The sequence below is a fragment of the Petaurus breviceps genome, unplaced genomic scaffold (genome assembly GCF_028583685.1).
Source record: "Petaurus breviceps papuanus isolate PSGF00001 unplaced genomic scaffold, PetGlider_PUasm1.0 90686, whole genome shotgun sequence".
In the NCBI taxonomy this organism is placed as follows: domain Eukaryota; kingdom Metazoa; phylum Chordata; class Mammalia; order Diprotodontia; family Petauridae; genus Petaurus; species Petaurus breviceps.
The window spans coordinates 10,955,650-10,975,681 of NW_027187309.1; the positions used below are offsets into that span (position 1 = coordinate 10,955,650).

Consider the following 20,032-nt stretch of genomic DNA (forward strand, 5'->3'; position numbering starts at 1 on the left):
CTGAAAGCAGAGTTCTACCATGGCAAAGAGCTCAAAAGTCAAGTAACTAACAGGCAACATGAGCAAGCATAGCAAATGTAATCCTACCATAGATTGCTTTTTTGGGGACAAAAAGGGTCAAAGGATGGAACAGAAGGAAGACAATGAAGTCAGAACACTTGCATCAAAAGCTCTCAAGAAAAATATGAATTGGTTACAGGCCATGGAGGAGCTCAAGAAGGATTTTGAAAACCAAGTAAGAGAAGTGGAGGAAAAATTGGGAAGAGAAATGAGAATGATGCAAGAAAATCAAGAAAAGCAAGTCAACAGCCTGACTGAAGAAAATAACACCTTAAAGAATAGACTAACTCAAATGGCAAAAGAGGCCCAAAAAGCCAATGAGGAGAAGAATGCCTTAACAAGCTGATTTTGCCAGATGGAAAAGGACTTTAAAAAACTCAATGAAAAGAATAATTCCTTCAAAATTAGATTGGAGCAATTGGAAGCTAATGACTTTATGAGAAATCAATATACTATAAAACAGATCCAAACAACTGAAAGAATAGAAGACAATGTGAAATATCTCATTGGAAAAACCACTGACCTGGAAAATAGATCCAGGAGAGATAATTTGAAAATTATTGGACTACCTGAAAGCCATAATAAAAAAAGAGTCTAGACACCATCTTTCAAGAAATTATCAACTAAAATTGCCTTGATATTCTAGAACCAGAGGGAAAAATAGAAATTGAAAGAATTCACTGATCACTTCTTTTTTCTTTTGATTCTTTATAAACTTTTATTTCAACAGTAAAATCCAGAGATGATAGAGGCACACAGCTAGTATTTCCACCAAAATCTGCTGCAAATAAAACATTTGATGTAAGAATAATGGGGAGTGTGGTGTGTTCGAAGTCTCAGAAGGAACTCTGTGTGATGCTGATGAGTAGTTTTCACCTCCAGGTCTAATGATATCCAGGGCTGGTGGTGAAAGAGTTTTGGTGACCTGGATTTAGTCCACCAAATAGTTTTTAGCTCCACGTATTCCTGACTGACCCTCATCCACCTCTGTTTAAATTCTAGGGAGCTGGTAGTGGTCTGGACAGGTGGTCCACTTCTAGCCTAGCAAGTTCCTTTACAGTCTTAAGAAAGACTAGGTCAATCCTGGCCTTCATACATTGTTAGTGGGCCTGGAGGGCTGTGTCCTCTGTTCTACATGAGAGTTTAAGATTACAGTTTTGTATCACTTTCTTACCCATATGAGAATAGCAATGAAGGTACATAAAGATGAGATACAAAAATGGAATCCTTTTGTGTAATGTAGTTACACTGTAAAGTCAAGGGCATGTGAAGACCCCTCACAGTACTCAAAGACTGAGAAAGAGGAGTTCAAGATCAGCCTGGCCAGTTCACATGACAGACCTGGAGCCCTAATTCCAAACAATAATGAAATAAGAAGGTACCCTAAGAAAAAGTCTCCAACCTAGGCTTTTAAAGGCCTGCTGCATGCCTTCTCTCCCTGGCCCCTGGAGAGTCCATCATCCTACCTCCCCCAGGAAGCCCAAGCTATGGGCCTCAGCTGAGGGATGACTGTTGGATCACCTCCCCCAAATGGAGGTGGGGCACTAAGTACACTGCAGATGACTGTGGACCCAGAATAGAACAGAAAGCAGCAAGGATGGGGACAGTGCAGGGATTTAGGGATGGAGAGTCCCAGGATGTGGAAAAAGGCAGCTCGTCTGAGCAGCAGCAGTCAAGGGGCAGGGCCAAGGCAAAACTGAAATCATCTGCTCCCTGTTTTGGCAGGTCAGAGCTGTTGCAGAGCCTGTGAAAGGCCCCAATCCACAATCTAACTCTTGACTGGCAGACAAAGGGATGTGTCAGAAGGCAACTGTTTGGTGCTTATAACTCAAAGAATCTTGGGTCTAGTTCATTCCTTCACCTGCAGTGAATGAACAGAGGTGGCTGCTCTGCCCAATTGCTCCTCCTGCAGTCACAGCACCCCATCAAGCTGGGAGGTTCCGGGATAACTCAGAAGCCCTCTGTGCCTGCTGGATCACTGTAGGACACTTTTCTCTTTGTAGCAGCTTGTTATTCTCAAACAGACCTTCATTTCGAGGAACTCCATGAGAACCATCAGGAAAAGTAAGAAGGCCAAAGCCATCTACTCTGCCACTCTTGAATTCTCCCTCAAAGGTCATGTTATCATGGCAAATGAAAACGCCAACACCACTGAACTTTCCTTGGGCAAACTCCCCCTCATATCTTGAGCAATCTGAGAAAGTCAGTTCCCCTAAGCCATTAAAGAGCCCATTTTCAAAATGACCCAGGTAGGTGCCACCATCTACAAACATCAGTTGACCAATGCCATGCCTGCAGCCCTCCTTCTACTCGCCACAATATTCCTCACCACTGGAGTAGGTTGAAGGAGCCTTTTGTCAGGGTCATGGCGACAGCTTACAGAAGAGCAGCGTGACAACCACAGGAAACAGGTAGAGGCTTGCTATCATCATAGGACAGCTGGGATCCCTCCCAAAACCCCGAGTCTTGGCTGCCACGTCCCTGACCCTGACGGGCCAGCCACTGCTGCCCACCGCTCCACCACCTCCCTTGGACCCCTCCAGCTGCCCACTGATCACCTCTTGAAAAAGATCCCAAAAAGAAAACTCCTAGGAATATTATAGTCAAATACCGGAGTTCCCAGGTCAAGGAGAAAATACTACAAGCAGTCAGGAAGAAACAATTTTAGTATTGTGGAAACACAATCAGGATAACAAAAGACCTAGCAGGTTCTATAATAAGGGATTGAAAGGCTTGGGATATGATATTCCAGAGTCCAAAGAAGCTAGATTAAAGCCAAAAATCACCTACACAGCAAAACTGAGTATAATGCTTCAGAGGAAAATATGGTCGTTCAATGAAACAGAGGATTTTCAAGCATTGTTGATGAAAAAAACAAGAGCTGAACAGAAAATTTGACTTTCAAATTCAAGAAGCAAGAGAAACATGAGAAGGTAAACAGGGAAAAGAAATCATAAGGAACTTATTAAACTTGAACTATTTACATTCCTACATGGAAAAATAATAATTGTAACTCAAGAATTTTCTCAGTATGAGGACAGCTGAACAAAATATATATGCATATATATGTAAGTAGAGGAGGGTGTACGTGTATATTAGTATATATATATATGTGAGGGTGTGCATATGTATGTACATGTATACATAGACAGAGGGCACAGGACAAGTTGAATATGAAGGGATGATATCTAAAAAAATAAAATTAAGTGGTGAGAGAGAAATATATTGGGAGAAGAAGAAAGGGAGAGATAGATTAGGGTAAATTATCTCATATAAAAGAAGCAAGAGAAAACTGTTAGAATGGAGGGGAAGAACAGGAAGGTAAAAGTGAATGGGACAACCTTACTCTCATTGAATTTGGCTTAAGAAGGGAATAACATACACACTCAATTGGGTATCTTATGCTACAGGAAAATAGGGGGGAGGGGATAATGGGAGGATGAGAGAAGGGAGGGCATTTGGGGGAGAGGGTAGCTATAAGCAAACCCTTTTGAAAAGGGTCAAAGGAGAAAACAGAATAAGTGAGGGGTAGGATAGGATGGAGGGAAATATATTTAGTCTTTTACAATATGCCTATTGTGGAAATATTTTGTGTAACTACATATGTACAACGTATATTGAATTGCTTATCTTCCCAGTGGGGGTGAGTGAGGAGGGAAGAAGGGAAAATATCTGGAATTCAAAGTTTTAAAAACAAATGTGTATAAAAAACTGTTGTGTTTATTTTACATAAAACTGGGAAATAAGATATACAGGCACTGGGGTATAGAAATCCATCTTGCCTTACTAGAAAGTTAGCGGGGGTGGCATAGGGGAGAATATATGGGAGAACAGATTGGGGAAAGGGGCATTCAGTATGCTAGCTATTTTGGGGTGGGGTTTAGGGAAAAGATGGGGAGAAAAATTTGTAACTCAAAATCTTGTGGAAATGAATATTGAAAACTAAAACTAAACTGGAAAAAATAAATAAAATAAAAATAATAAAAATTTTAAAAAATTTAAATGGGTATGCAATTTAGGCAAAAAGGTTGATATTAGGAGAGCACTGGAAAAATGTAATTGTTAGATGGATGGATGGATAAGAGAAGTGTTAGTGACCAAACAAGAGACAGATAGGATCATCGGAAGTAAAATGCAAATTTCGATTACAGCATATAAAATTAAAAATCTTTTGCACTAACAAACGCAAAGCAGCAAAAATTAGAAGGATATTAGAAAATTCAAGAAAATGTTTACATCAGCTTTCTCTGATAAAAGCCTTATTTATCACATATATAGGGAACTGGGCCAAATTTACATTAAAAAAAAACACTCCTCAATTGATAAAAGGTCAAAGTATATGAACATACAGTTTACAAAAGAAGAAAGCAAAGCTATCAATAGCCAAATGTAAAAAGGCTTTAAAGCTCTATTGATTAGAGAAATGCTAATTATAGCAACTCTGAGACTACCAGAAATATGTCATGTTGGCTAACATGACAGAAAAACCTAGGAAGACTTTGCTCATGCAAAGTGAAGTAAGCAAAACCAGGAGAACACTGTACATACTAACAGCAATATTGTAATAACTGACTGCGAAATATATACTCAGCTATTCTGATCAAGACAATGATCCAAGACAATTCCAAAGGATGTATGAGGAAAAATACTCTTCATGTCCAGAAAGAGAACTGATGAACTCTGTAGACTGAAGCATACTTTTTACTTTCTTCCTGTTTTATTTTGTTTGTGTTTTCTTCTCTCTTTCGCTCTCTCTTTTTTTTTTTTTTTTTTTTGCTTTTTTGGAGGGCAATTGGGGTTAAGTGACTTACTCAAGGTTCCATAGCTAGTTTTTGTGTTAAGCGTCTGAGGTCGGATTTGAACTCAGGTCTTCCTGACTCCAACGCTGGTGCTCTATTCACTGCACCACCTAGTCAGCTTTGTGTTTTCTTTTTCAATGTGGAAATATGTTTTGCCTGAATTCACAGGTAAAATCAATATCAAATTAATTGCCTTTTTCAAGAAGAGGGGAGAGCTGGGAGGCAGAGAATTTGGGACTCAAATTTTTAAAATGACTTAAATTATTTTACATGTAATTGGGAAATATTTAATGAAATAAAGATATTTTTAAGAAGGCCTTCATAACCTGTGCCCCTCCCTCACCTTTTTGGTTTTCTTACACATTATCCTCCTCCATGTACTCCATGACAGTGGCTCCACTTTGCTATTCCTTATATATGACACTCCATCTTGTAACTCTGAACATTTTCCCTGGCTGTCTCTACTGCCTGGAATGATCTTCCCCCTAAATCTCTACCTCCTGTCTTCTTCAACTTTCAGCTAGAGTCCTGCCTTTTGCAAGTAACTTTTTCCAGTCCTGCCTGCTCTTAGTACCTACCCTCTGATACCGTCTCCAATTTATCCTATATAAATCTTCTTTTTATATGGTTATTTGCACATTATCTCCTCCATTAGGCTACACCTTGAGCACCCTGAGATCAGGGAATGCTTTTGCTGTTTTTATTGTAGTTTTACTTTCCTTTTTATCCTTAGAGCTTAGCTCAGAGCCTGTCATATATACAGTCAATACTTTAAAAATGTTTATTGATTTAATTTGATGAAAATAAGATTCATTTCTCTCCTTCACCTGAATTCATTTCCACCTCCCCAGCATCCCTAACAGTAGTCTCCTCTCCAATTACAATACCACCACCCTAGTCCAGGCTCTAATCACCTCTCATTCAGATTACTGCAACAGCCTCTTAATTGATTTCCTTGCCTCAAGTTTGTCCCTTCCACTATGTATTCTTTACTCAGCTGTAAATCAAAGTAGTTTTCCTAAATCTTAGAACTGACCATGATACTCATCTACTCAAGAAACTCTACTGGTTCCCTATTACCTCTAAGATATGTTAAGGAATATTAAAGGGTTCCTTCAATTTGTCTTTTTGAGTTGTCATATTTTCCAAAAACACTGGACCCAGAATATGCAGGAAATCCTGAATGTGTCAAGGATGAAGCCCCACCCTGCGCTGACATAATGTGTTGTTCACATCCAAGTCTGGACTCCTCATGTATCACTGGAAGTCAAGACAGGTTACTGCAGACAAATAGTCTGCAGTAAGCTGAGAAAAATGCTTGTGCAACTGGGACCCTCGTCGATATGCAGACCATTATGTCTTCATATTCTAGCAGTTCCCATGAGAAAAGAATTTGGCTTTTGCTTTCATTTTGTTCCTCCCCTTAAAGAGGGATTTTGTCCTTTCCTTACCTTTAAATGAATCTTTCCCCTTCTCATTACACACCTCTTTAGGCAGAGATTTGTGTTTCTTCCTCCTACCTTTGTTATAAATATGTATGGATTATGAAGTCTTTGGGTTCCACATACATGTTCATTTCTCTTATAATAATCCTAGTTTTCACATAAGTTTCATGAAGTTGTGATGGCCTGTTGACAGATAAACTATAAACTCTTCTTTTTAACACATAAAACCCCTGATGAACTGGCCTCAACCTATCTTTCTATCTGTATTATGCAGTACTACCCTCTACACATTGTAGTCCAGTCAAAAGGTATCCATTCCCTGCCTTAGTGTCTTTTTATTGGCTATTCACCTTCCCTGAACCATATTCTCTCCTTCCCTCTGTCTTCATCTAGGCTCAGTTTAAGCACTACTATGAGACCTTCCTTGATTCTCCCTTCCACTAGTACACTTCCCCTAAATTCCCCTTATACTTATTTTATATACACCTGTAAATGTAGATAGATGTTGTCTCTCTTCCCCCTTTCCCCACACCTGTAAATTTATCTGTAAATTTTAACTGTAAATTCTTTGAGGACAGGAACTGTTTACCTTACCCTTTTGTTCTTTAATTCCTAGTGATCGATACAATGCTCATAAGATATACTTAACAAATACTTGATCGATTGCTTTGTAATAATAATAAAAATGACTAGCATCTATAGCACTATAAGGTTTGAAACCACTTTATAAATATTTCATTTTTTCCTTACAACAACACTGAGGTAAGTGCTATTATTATCTCTATTTTATTAATGAGGAAAGTGAGTCTGAGAAAAATTAAGCGAGTTACTCAGTATCACACAACTACTAAGTATAAAAGTGAAAAAGAAAGAGATTGACTATTACTTACTTTGTTTTTTTTTTTCATTCCAAATGGCTGCCTTCTATCATCAGTCAAGTGAGAAGTTACTACAGCCAGAAATATAGTTTATGTCCCATCACTTAGATGAAGTGCCAGTGATTTCATTTTAAAATGTCTATTTTCAATAACATTTTATATATTTCCAATGTGCATAAATAACACTTTGTTAGCAAAATTCTATCCCATTTTATTTTTGCATTGGCAAATACAGTTTTCCTACCAAAATTATAGGTTTATGATTTAAAAAAATCACTCTCTACATGTATGACTTCTTCCATAGTTTTGTTTCTGTTTATTTTTTAATGTAATTTTTTCCCAGCTACCAAATCCTCTGCTATCAATTATCATTATAAAATAGCAAAATTTCTAGCCAGATGAAATGACTCAACATACTCTGTCAGAGTTTTTGGAATACTCTCATAGAAAGTTTTCTTTGCCTGAAAGAATAGTATTTTCTGCAAAATATATCTCCTGTTTTGTGACTTATACCTTATGCTTACCCAACAGACCACAAAGTATGGAAAAGAACACAGTAGGCAGCTTTTAAGAGAAGTTCTTCCTTTTAGGATTCTTTGTTTACTTCTTTTATTTTAATTCTTTGATTATTTTGTTTAATTCTTTCATTCTTATCCCTCATTAGGTTATTTTCTTTTTCTCTATCATGACCAAGAAAGCAAGATAAAAAATATATGCATTTATACAAATACACACACATGCACACACACACACACACACATGCACAGATTCCTAGGTCTTGGAAAAAAACTACAGTAAGAGAGAAAGCAAAGGATAGGCTTCTACCTCTAGAAAGTAAAGTCATACCACCTACATGACAATGTTCCCTAAGTAATAAATTAGGATATATGAACAGACTATTATGCTGTAAAGAAAAAAAAAGGAAACGGAAGATTTCAAAGAGATGAAAAGACCTATTTGAAATGAGGCAGAGTAAAGATAGAAGAACCGTAAGAACAATTTATGCCATAAAGTAAATATTATAAAATTAATAATTTTAAATACTTGTATAAATTTCTAAAGATTGAAATGAGCATAACCTGGAAAATAATAATAACAGTTTTTAATTTTTTTTGAAAGTTGTAAGAACTCTGATTAATACAAGGACCATCCATGACTTGAGGATTATTAATGAAACATGCTATCCTGCCCTTGAGAGTTTAGAGAATGAGACATATGTTTTTGTTTTAAATAGTAAATAAGGGATTTTGCTTTGCTTGGCTATGCATATTTGTTATAAGAAATTTGTTTTCCTTTCTTTCCTTACCCTCCGCCCACCCAATGGAGTGAAGGGGAAAAAAAAAGTAGATTTATACTAATTTTTTTAAAAAAAAAACTTTTTTATAAATGACCTAATGAGGGTTAAGAATGAAAAAATTAAACAAAATAATCAAAGAATTTTTTAAAAAAGATCTAAATGCTGTCCTGTACCACCTTCCCCCAAGAGGAAAGTACCCACAAATTTATTTCAGCAATGTCTCAAAAAGGATCATGGAAAGTAAGTAAAAACAAATTAAGTCAGTGAAAAAAAATGACTTTAATGACCTCTTGGGCTATTTCCAGTGACTTCTGGAAGACTTGAAGGGATGTTGAATCAGAAAAATATAAGTCACAGGGAAGACAGAAAGAATTACAGGGGGTGGGTATAGTGTATAGATATCAATAGTTCAACATACAGTATACATGTAATAAACAATGTGCACTTAAACTATTAACATAAGGAAGTGACATTAATTGGAACAATTAGACTCATAACTAAAAAACAGCAATAGAAGATGAAACTTTCTCTAAAGGAAAGATACAGAAGAGAAAGAATCAATAGAAGCATAGCATATCTAGGAAGTATACATTTGTATGGAATTTGAGAAACCTACATGAGGAGGGAGTTATAGGGCCACAGTTGTTTTGATCCCTCATTTTAGTATGCCTCTGGTTTCAATCCCAGGAAACAAATTGAATAATAAGGACACTGAGGATTCAGAAAAAAAAAACAAAACTTATATCTCTTCTGGCCATTGTAGTGCTTTTTGCATCTGACTCAAAAGATTGTAGGAAGATAAGCTGTAACTCAGGTAAAAACCTTTAAGATGTACCTCTTAACTACCATGATGGGGATACCTAGAAAGGCTCATCCTCCTTTAAAAAGCATGATTGAATGGAAAATCTGTATTAGCACAATTTAGCCTGCTTTAAGAAGTCTGATCATTACATTTCTAGGTTCTGTCCTTTTTTGAACCTATACACAGGCACTGCCTCACTCCCCTGTAAATGGTTCTTATGTCAATCCAGTGTGTCATTTATGAATGTCCCCCTGACTATCCATTTGTTGTTATTGTTATTTTTATTGTTTGTGTTGTTGAAGACATAACTAAGGCTTAAGTTTTTAGGTAACACAAAGAGGAGAGGGCTAGCCAATACATTGCTAAGTAGAATCAAGATACACAATGACCTCAAGAGGCTAAAATGATATCTAGAACAGGAGTTCTTAACCTTTTTGTACAGCCTGGTGACAAGAGTATGGAGTCCTTCTTAGAATAATGCCTTTAAAAGCATGAAATAAAATATATAAGATTGCAATGGAAATCAACTGTAGTGAAATGCAAATATTCAAGTATTTTAAAACCAAATTCACAAACCAAAGGTTAAGAAACTCTGTTCTAGAAAAAGTAGTAATTTAAAATTCAATGGTTAAAAATGTAAACTTACATGTATGTTAAAAAAAAATGAATGAGACCTAAGAGCCAAGATGGTGAAGTAGCAGGAAGAAATATAACAGAGGTTCCCTTCTCCCCACACATGTATACCACATACAAACAGATGCATTAGACCAAATCCTCTTCAAGAAATCAAAAGAAAAAATCATGGTGAGTAATTTTTCCAGCCAAGGTTAGCATAGAGAGACAGAGAAAGGTCTGGAGACAGTAACAGTAAGATTTAAGTTATATACCATGGTAAATATTATTTCCAAATCTAGCAAAGAGGGGCTCAATCTTGTGTAGAGTGCAGGAAAAGATGCCAACTGCAGTTATGTTCCTTATTAGTCAGTTCTTTGTTGTAGATCCAGGGCTAACTAGGGAGATCTCCACATGTAAATGGTGTTCCAGTGTGAAGAACAGTCATCGGCCCTAGGCTTTGTACCTAATAAAGAATAAGGTCATAGGAAAGCATCAGCTATGTGGTTTTGTCTCCAGGAGTTGAGCAGGGTCTCAGTTCCAGCCTCTAGCTCAGTCTGAAGATTGCAGAGGAATAAGCAGTTTAGGAAACCCAGAGTAATAAGAAACCTACACTTTGTCAGGAATCCCAGACCAAGAGACCTATTATTCTGAACCCAAAGTCTTCCAGCTGGCTGATAATTAGTGAGACCGGAACTCCACCTAGGGCAAGCCCAAAGGTATGTTGCTTAGATCAAAACCCAGGTTAGATATTTTCAGGGCTCAGATCAGGAGGGTAGGGATCACACTTTGCCTGGATCAGGCAACTTTGGAAATACTGAATTATTGCAAATCCCTACCATGAGGTACCCCTGAGACCTTGAAATAATTCAACATTCAATACCCCAAAGAAGCAAGAATAAGACTAATCCAGATGTTTCCTCCAGAAATGCACAGGGCCTTGTACTACAATAAGTCCAAAGTGAGAAAGTAGGCTAGAAGAATGAGCAAAAAAATAGGCAAAAAAGAATCCCACTACAAAATGTAACTCTGGTGACAGAAATACTCAAGACTAAACTCCAGAAAAAGAAAACAACTTTAAAATATCTCTGATCAAAGTATCAAAGCTAAAAAAAAATAAAAACAGCCTGGAGACAAATTCAGTAAGAATTACTAGAAGAGATGAAGCAGGGGGGCGGAGCCAAGATGGCGGAGTAGAAGCACGACCCTCCCCGGCTCCGGCTTCTACCCTCCCCAATCCATGTAAAAAGGGGACTCTAAACAAATTTTGGAGCTGCAGAACCCACAAAATGACACAGAGAAGCTAACCTCCCGCTGAGAACAGCCCGGCAGGCCGGCAGGAATCAGCCAGCACAATGCTCTAGGAGCCAAGCCCAGCACCATGCCGAGGCTTTAGCCCCAGGGCGGGTCTGACCAGCCTCCAGCCAGAGGGACTCCAGATCAGCAGCAGCTGTGGCCATTTCCAGATTTATCAATACATAGATGCAAAGGACAAGGTGAGAGGCCAGTGCAGTCTGGACTTTGGGACCCAGGAATTGGGAGTGCGTGGCTTTTACCCCCGGGGCGAGAAACCACTGAGACACCGGCACAGCCAGCCAGCACCACGTGGCAGCTTCAGCTCCTGGCCTGCAGAGTGTAGGGGGACCAAGCACCAGTCTGAGGGGTAATCGCTCTTGCTTTAACCTGCTTGGATCTGGATTGCAGTCTAGGGTGGAGGTCCTGGGGTGTGTGTCCAGCTTGCCAGAGTGTGTGGAGACCTCAGAGAGGGCACCCATATAATACCTCCAGCAGCTGAGAAAACCCCAGCGTTTGTGACGAAAACTCCCCTGTCTGGTGGCAGAGTCCTACTGTGGCAAAAATCCCAGAAGTCAAATCATTGAGTGGCAAAATGATCAGGCAAAGGAAACAAAGCAGACAGAAGATTCCAACATTACACTCCTATTTTGGGGATAAGAAGGAGCAAGGCATGGAACAGGAGGAAATCAGTGAAGTCAGAACTCCTGCACCAAAAGCTTCAAAGGAAAATACAATCTGGTTACAGGCCATAGAGGACCTTAAGAAGCAGATAAGAGAAGTAGAGGAAAAATTGGGAAGGGAAATGAGAACAATGCAAGAAAATTATGAAATGAGAGTCAACAGCCTGACTGAAGAAAATAATACCTTAAAAAACAGACTGACTCAAATGGCAAAGGAGGCTCAAAAAGGCAATGAGGAGAAGAATGCCTTAAAAAGCAGAATTTGCCAGATGGAAAAAGAATCTCAAAAGGTCACTGAGGAGAATCATTGCTTCAGAATTAGATTGGAGCAAATGGAAGCTAATGACTTTATGAGAAATCAAGATGCTGTTAAACAGATCCAAACAAATGAAAGAATAGAAGGCAATGTGAAATATCTCATGGGAAAAACCACTGACCTGGAAAATAGATCCAGGAGAGATAATTTAAAAATTATTGGACTGCTTGAGAGCCATGACCAAAGTAAGAGCCTGGAAATAATCCTCCAGGAAGTTCTCAAACAAAACTGCCCTGATGTTTTAGAACGAGAGGGCAAAATAGAGGTTGAAAGAATCCACCGATGACCTCCTGAAAAAGATCTCAAAAAGAAAACTCCTAGGAATATTATAGCCAGGTTCTGGAATTCCCAGATTGGGGAGAGAATATTGCAAGCAGCCAGGAAGAAACAATTTGAATATTGTGGAAACACAATCAGGATAACCCAGGATCTGGCAGCTTCTACACTGAGGGATCGAAGGGCCTGGAATGTGATATTCCGGAGGTCAAGGGAGCTGGGATTAAAACCAAGAGTCACCTACCCAGCAAAACTGAGGATCATGTTTCAGGGGAAAATATGGTCATTCATTGGAATAGAGGACTTTCAAGCATTCTTGCTGAAAAAAGCAGAGTTGAATAGAAAATTTGACATTCAGATACAAGAAGCATGAGAAGGTAAACAGGGAAAATAAATCATAAGGAACTTATCAAATTTGAACTATTTTTTTTAAAGCAATTGGGGTTGAGTGGCTTGCTCAGGGTTACAGGCCAGTTGTTGTTTCTGGGTGTGGTGCTGAGTGTCTGGGCCCAGATTTGATCCGGGTCGTCCCGGCACTGGGGCCGGTGGGTGCTCTTGCTCGCTGAGCCACCTGGCCAAAGTTGAACTATTAACATTCCTACATGGAAAAACAATAATTGTAACTTATGAAACTTTTCTCAGTATTTGAAGGGATTAGAAATATATGTATATATATATATATATATATATGTATATATATGTGTATATATATGTCTTTATATGAGATATATGTCTTTATATGAGGGTATGCGGGCATATGAATACATATATGAATGTGTGTATATACATTTACAGGTATACATAGAGGGCACGGGACCAATTTAACAGGAAGGGATGATACTTAAAAGGTGAAATTAAGAGGTGAGAGGAATATAATGAGAGGAGATGGGGAGAGACAGAGTGGGGCAAACTATCTCATACAGAAGAGGCAAGGGAAAATGGTTTTACAATGGAGGGGAAGAATAGGAAGGCAAAAGGGAATGGGTCAACCTTATTCCTATTGAATCTGGCTTGAGGAGGGAGGGAAATACACACTAAATAGGGGATCTCACCCTCCAGGAGAATAGTGGGGGAAGGGGATGTGAGGGGGGATGATGGAACGGAGGGCAGGCTGGGGGGGAGGGAAGTTGGAAGCACCCACTTTTGAAAACGGACAGGATCAAAGTAGAGAATAGAACAAGTGCGAGGTGGGATAGGAGGGAGGGAAATATAGTCAGTCTTTTACAATACAACTACTATGCTATTGTTGTGCATTAGCCGCACATGTACAACCTATACTGAACTGCTTGTCTCCCCAGTGGGGGTGGGTGGCAGGGGGGGAAGGGAATGAATCTGGAATTGAAAGTTTTAAAATCAAATATATATATATATATATATATATAAAGACGAGATGAAACAAGAACTTAAAACTGTTTATGAATTAAATAAAGACACTAGAATAAAAGATATTGAAACATGAAAGCAATGGAAGCAAGAACTAGAAAAAGAATAAACAGCTTGAAACAATGGAAAAAAATTCTTACTCAAAAAATCACCTCCTTGAAAATCAAAATATACCAAATAGAAGTTAATTCATGAGACAAGAAATACTAAAACAAAGTCCAAAGATTTTTTTTTAAAATAGAAGAAAATATAAGTTTTCTTCAAAACAACTGACCCACAAAAGAGTGGGGATCATTCAAGAATCACTGGACTATTTAAAAGACATGACCAAAAAAAAGGAATAGACATTCTATTTCAAGGAATCATGAAAGAAAGCTGCCCAGATATTTTAGAACTTGAGGGCCAAGTGGAAAAATAAAGAATTTACTGGTTATCTCTTGAAAGAAATCCCAAAATAAAAGCACTCAGGAACATTACAGACAAAATCTAGAGCTTCTGTGTAAAAAAACAAATATTGTAAGTATCACAGTATCAAGTATTACAGAGTCATAGAAGTCACCTCCATAAAAAAATGGAGAACTTGGAATATGCTATCCCAGAAGACATAGGATATAGACTTATAATCAAGAATAATTGACCCAGCAAAACTGAGTATAATAGGGTTGTTAGGGTTGGGCAGATGAGAAGTGGGCATTCAATTAATCAGAGGATTTCTAAGCATTCCTGATGAAAAGACTAGAGCTACCTAGAGAGATTGAGAGTGAAAACACTGAAGTCAAGAGAAACACAAAAAGGTAAACATGAGTGAACAATTATAAAGGTCTAAATAAGGATAAACTATTTATATTCTAATATGGGGAAATGATACATGTCCCTCAGAACCCTATCATTATCAGGGCTCGTAAAGGTAGTCTAATTAGACAGAGGGCCTAAGGGTGATTTTGTCATGTGTTGTCAATTTTAAAAGAGGAACAGAAAGGGAAGAGGAAGAGAATATACTAATTGGGAGATGGGAGAGGAAGGATGAGGAAAGTTATCCTACATAATTAGGGTATACAGGTTGAAGTTAATATAAACAAGGAGTGGGGGGGGGACAGATGATGCTTGAACCTCAAACTCATCTGGACTGGTCAAAAGATAGAAAATAAACACACAATTGGTACAAAAATACATTTCACTCAATAAGGAAAAAGGAGGGAAATGGGATAAGGTATGGATAAGAGGAAAGACAGATTAAGGGAGGGAAGAGTCCTAAACAAAACAACATCTAAGAAGGTAGAAAAATACTTATAGTAGCTACTTTTGTGGGGGTCAAAGTTATGGTATATAAATGTGATGGATCACTATTGTGCCATTTAAAATGATGACGGGAATGGTTTCAGAGAAACCTGGGAAGTTATGTAGGAAGTGATACAGATTGAGATGAGGAGAATCAGGAAATGGTTTACACTGTGACAATGGTATTGCAAAGTGAAATAACATTGACAGACATAGGAACTCTGATTAATGGAATGATCAATCATGATTCTAGAAGACTAATGATGAAACAAGGCAAGTACCCCCTAAGAGATAGGTGGAAAACTCAGAAGAATGAAGATTGAGGAATATTTTGGACAATTTTTGAACTGCATTTAGACAATGTGGGAATCCTTTTTTTATTATACATATTTATAACTGAAGTTTTCTTTTCCATTATTTCTCATTTGGTGGGAGAGACAGAAGATTGATTTTTGCTGATTTAAAAAATATACTCCTGGGAGGTCTGGGGGCCTGGCCTTGAAGCTGGGTGCAGGCAAGGCCCCTCCGGGGAGGAGCCAGCCCTGAAGACCAGGGAGGGGGCGGGCTCGGAGCCCCCTGGGCGCCCCCAGCCACGGCCACTCACCGGTGGTCTATCTTTTCTGTCTCCCACAGGGATTGGAGGGGGTGGGGCGGTTCACTATGTTGGATGACGATTCGAGAACCAGCACCAGTTCCTCCTCATCCTTATCTTCCAACCAACAGACTGAGAAAGAAAGCAATACCACCCCCAAGAAGAAGGAGAGCAAAGTCAGCATGATCAAGAACTCCAAGTTCCTCTCCACCAGCACCAAGAGGATTCAGAAGGAATTGGTGGACATCACCTTAGACCCACCTCCCAACTGCAGTGCAGGTCCCAAAGGTGATAACATCTACAAATGGAGATTGACTACTCTGGGGCCTCTGGGCTCAGTCTACGAGGGGGGCATCTTTTTCTTCAACATTACCTTTGCACCAGAATATCCCTTCAAGCCTCCAAAGGTCACGCACCAGACAAGAATTTACCACTGCAACATCAATAGCCAAGGGGTGATCTGTTTGGATATTCTGAAGGACAACTGGAGCCTGGCCCTCACCATCTCCAAAGTGCTCCTTTCCATCTGCTCCCTGCTCGCTGACTGCAACCTTGCTGACACCTTAGTGGGAAGTATCACCACTCAGTACGTGACCAACAGAGCAGAGCATGACAGAATGGCCATGCAGTGGACCAAGAGATACACTACATAAACTGAGTTTTCACCAAATTTACGTTATTTGTCTGTGATGGAAAGAGCTGCTTATGATTTTGAAAGGGGAGGGGGAGGGTAGGAGCTGAGAAAGAGTAGGATATTTCTATAACAGATTTTATTCAGTCTTTTATTTCCTAAGATTTTGTTGTTGTAACTTAAGGTATCTTGCTACAGTAGACAGAATTGGTAATAGCATCTTTTAAGACTGTCATTAGTTCTGCAATATTAGCTCAAATCCAGTACAGAAAAGAATGTACACTTAAGACATTTGGATTCTGTTGCTCGAAATATGTAAAAGATTAAAAATGGCTTACTTTTGTACAGGTATACATGGTATTCGTGTAAAGTTCTCCCAAGACAACCTTTTTTCCCCTTCTTTTCTTTTTTTTTTTTGTAAAAAGATGTTGGTTCCCCCCCCCCTCCCCACGTGAGAGGGAACATTGATACTTAATTGCTTTTTAGAGACTATCATCTCATGATATATAATATGGCACCATATAGGAAATGAGTAAAGTATTTTATTTTATATGCCAGTCTACTTTAGTGTGAAAAGAGGTTTCAATCAGGACTTAGAGAAACCTGTAGTGACATACCTTAAGCTGTTAAAGTGTAAGGCATGGAATAGGAGTCAGTGGATTGGTTCTATGTTGTGGGGGCTACATCAGTCTGCCTTTGTTACTGTACTAATAAAAAGCTACTAAAAAGACAACAAAATTATATATACTCCTTTCAAGCTGCATAAATACAGGATAAAGAAGACAAGATTTGATAATGGTTCATGTGAAAAAGACCTAAGACATTCAGTTGAATGCAAAATCAAAAGAACCAAAAGTATAATATACTTGAATTCAAAATAGCAATTAAAAATAGCCATTATTATGAGTTTATACCCAAAATTAACAAAGGATGAACAGAAGATGAAACTTCATATAAGACCTGACAGAGACAGTCACATAGTTGTGACTGATTTTTGAGCAACCTCTAAATAATCACTGAGTAATTATGATTTTTCACAGCTTGCGAAGAGTCAACATTCTCCAAAGACTAGAATGATAAAAGAAATAGCCATTCAATACAGAACAAGAAAATCTCACATCCATGGTGCTAAGATATTTGTAATCTTGGAGACAATGGAAAATGTTTTGTTTATATCTTAAAATGCTTAAATGCAACTACTGGGGAGGGGAGGGGAGGACAGCAGTCACAATTTTTTTCCTTCAAGTTTTTTTTTTTTTAATTTCTGGCTTAATTTATAGTTACTTAGTGATGGAAATATTATTGAAAATCAAATGAGATAATATATTTAATGAACTTTGCAAACCTTAAAATGTGATATGAATGTAAGCTATGGTAGTGATGATGATAGTGACAACTCACTTTTATGTTAAATTTTAAAGGTATATAAACTTTTATAAACACGAAAGCACTTGGCATAGAGGACTTATAATAATACAACTTTAAAAATATATATGTTTAAGACTAAAGCAGTTACAAGGGTAAATAGTAACTACAGGTAACAAGGACTGCAAAGAGAAACTGAAGAGTTATAGTGATGTCCCTGCAAACTTCAGACTCTGCTTGTTGTGAGAAGAGTAGACTGCAATTATTCCTCTATACTGATTTAAATCACTCAATACTGCCACCTCTCTTTGCCTGTTAGGACATAGCCTATGAGTCATCACTTGAGAATAATATAATAACACCACACTAAAAATAGGTAGGGGGCAATTCACCAATAGATTTCTTTCTTGATAGCCTTGTTTTATTATTAAACTCTGATAACTTGGTAAAATATTGGAAATAGTGAGATACTTTTTGCTGGCTGCTAAGATGTGATCACTACCTATAGACCACAGCCCTTAACAGGAAGATTTTGAGAAGAAGTAACATATTTCTAAAAATATGTCATCTGAATTTAAAACTTTTATAAAAATATTTAGAGAAACTTGTCACCTTTTGTCTGATTGCTGTAAAATGTGTTTTGCATGTAAAGGAATAAATGACATTCATCACTTTAACTCATAATAGTAGTTGGAGAAAAGACGCATATGGGTTCATATGTTCTGATATTCATTATTATTTTGATCCTCTGATGAATTTTAGTGAATATGTTTCAAATAGTCAAGTTTTTTTTAATGTTCATTCTTAAGGACAAAAATCATTCCCAGAGTCCCAGGGTAAAATGCACTCAAAAAGGGTAAATTCCAATATGGACCTCGGGGACTAATAGATTGTATTTTGTCATTTACTTCATACAAGGAAATAGTTCATGAAAAAAGATAACATCCCTTGCAGGTAGATCTTACAATGAATGTTAATTTCTTTTTAAACTTAGATAAAACCTTCATGAAGCTTTCTGAAACAAAACTTACAGAAGTAAGGTAGGTGTGCAAAACGTTTATCCATAACACCCTTGACTTAAACCACAGGTAAATGCCACAAACCAAAGGTAGGAAATTTAGAAAAAGAAACAGATAGTATTCCAGATTCAATGGAAAATGAGATAATAATTTCAGCATATTGTTTAATCATAGAATGTGTGTATGTATGTGTGTACATATATATAAATGTATGTGTGTATATGCTTGCATATATACATGTACATGTATGTATGTATGTATATATATATATATATTACACAAGCTTCTTATTTTAAAAATTTTGTCTTTCAATTTTGGAAATTAGGGGTAGGCAAAGAAGCCCATTATTTTATTCATAGTCTGAGAGGAAGCAGGACAGAGAAAAAAGAACTGAATCTCAAGTCAAGAAAAAATGAGGGTACAAGTCCTGTCCCTAACAAGGTTCCTGTGAAAATGGGCCATTCCAGTTAAACTCTCAGTGGCACTGGGAAACTTTAAAATTACGTTTCAGAGAAGTTGTCAGCATGCTTTAATGAAAAATGTTTCCACTTGAATGATATCACAGGTCTGGGCCAAAATAAAGTTAACATTTTATGAAGCTTTATAGTTGACAAAGTACTCTATACATTTATCTCATTGGAACCTCACAACAACCTGGTGAGGTAGGTAGTACAAATATCACCCTCAATTTTCTAGATTAGGTAACCGAAGCTCAGAAAGAATGAGTGACTTGGCCCAGGTCATATAGCTAATAAGTGACATGGTCAAGGATTGAACCCCAGGTCCTCTGGCTCCAAATCCAGTTCTTTTCTATGATATTAAGCTGCCTCCTTGTGTCAAATAAATCCAATTGATCCTTCAGGTGATACTGAAGGCCATATGAAGTCAATCAATATCAAATAAGTAATGGGCATAATTAGATATTATGTTTTAAAATATGTTCTGGATATAATTGATATCTAAAATTTCACTCATAAATATCATTGTGTGCTACAATGAAGTATATAAATAATAAAAGGACAAGGTCGCTTGTTATGTTATCTTAGTGTTTCTTCCATGATTGATTATTCATATACCCTTATTTTCTTGTCACAAATATTTCCCCTTAGGAAGTGGAGTGCCTTAGGTTATATTAAAACCACTCTACTAAATATAATACTACTTACCTGTACTAAATCAACAAATATTTATTAAGTGTTTACTACACATACTACCTGAATTTGGAGGGGATGAGAGTATTTCTATATAATCAAGACAAAATGCAATGTTTTAGCTACCTATTTCTGGGTTGGAAGCAGTGGGT

At 37.7% G+C, this 20,032-nt stretch overlaps 1 protein-coding gene and 2 pseudogenes across 10 annotated transcripts in view; 1 reads left to right on the forward strand and 2 right to left on the reverse strand.

The window, feature by feature from the left end:
* Window positions 1-20,032, reverse strand: part of PLCB4 (phospholipase C beta 4) — a 537,045-nt gene that overhangs the window by 332,185 nt on the left and 184,828 nt on the right. The gene's annotated exons all lie outside the window — the stretch shown is intronic.
* LOC138144089 (MORN repeat-containing protein 4 pseudogene) lies at window positions 1,680-2,427 on the reverse strand (annotated as a pseudogene).
* LOC138144120 (ubiquitin-conjugating enzyme E2 E1 pseudogene) lies at window positions 15,729-20,032 on the forward strand (annotated as a pseudogene).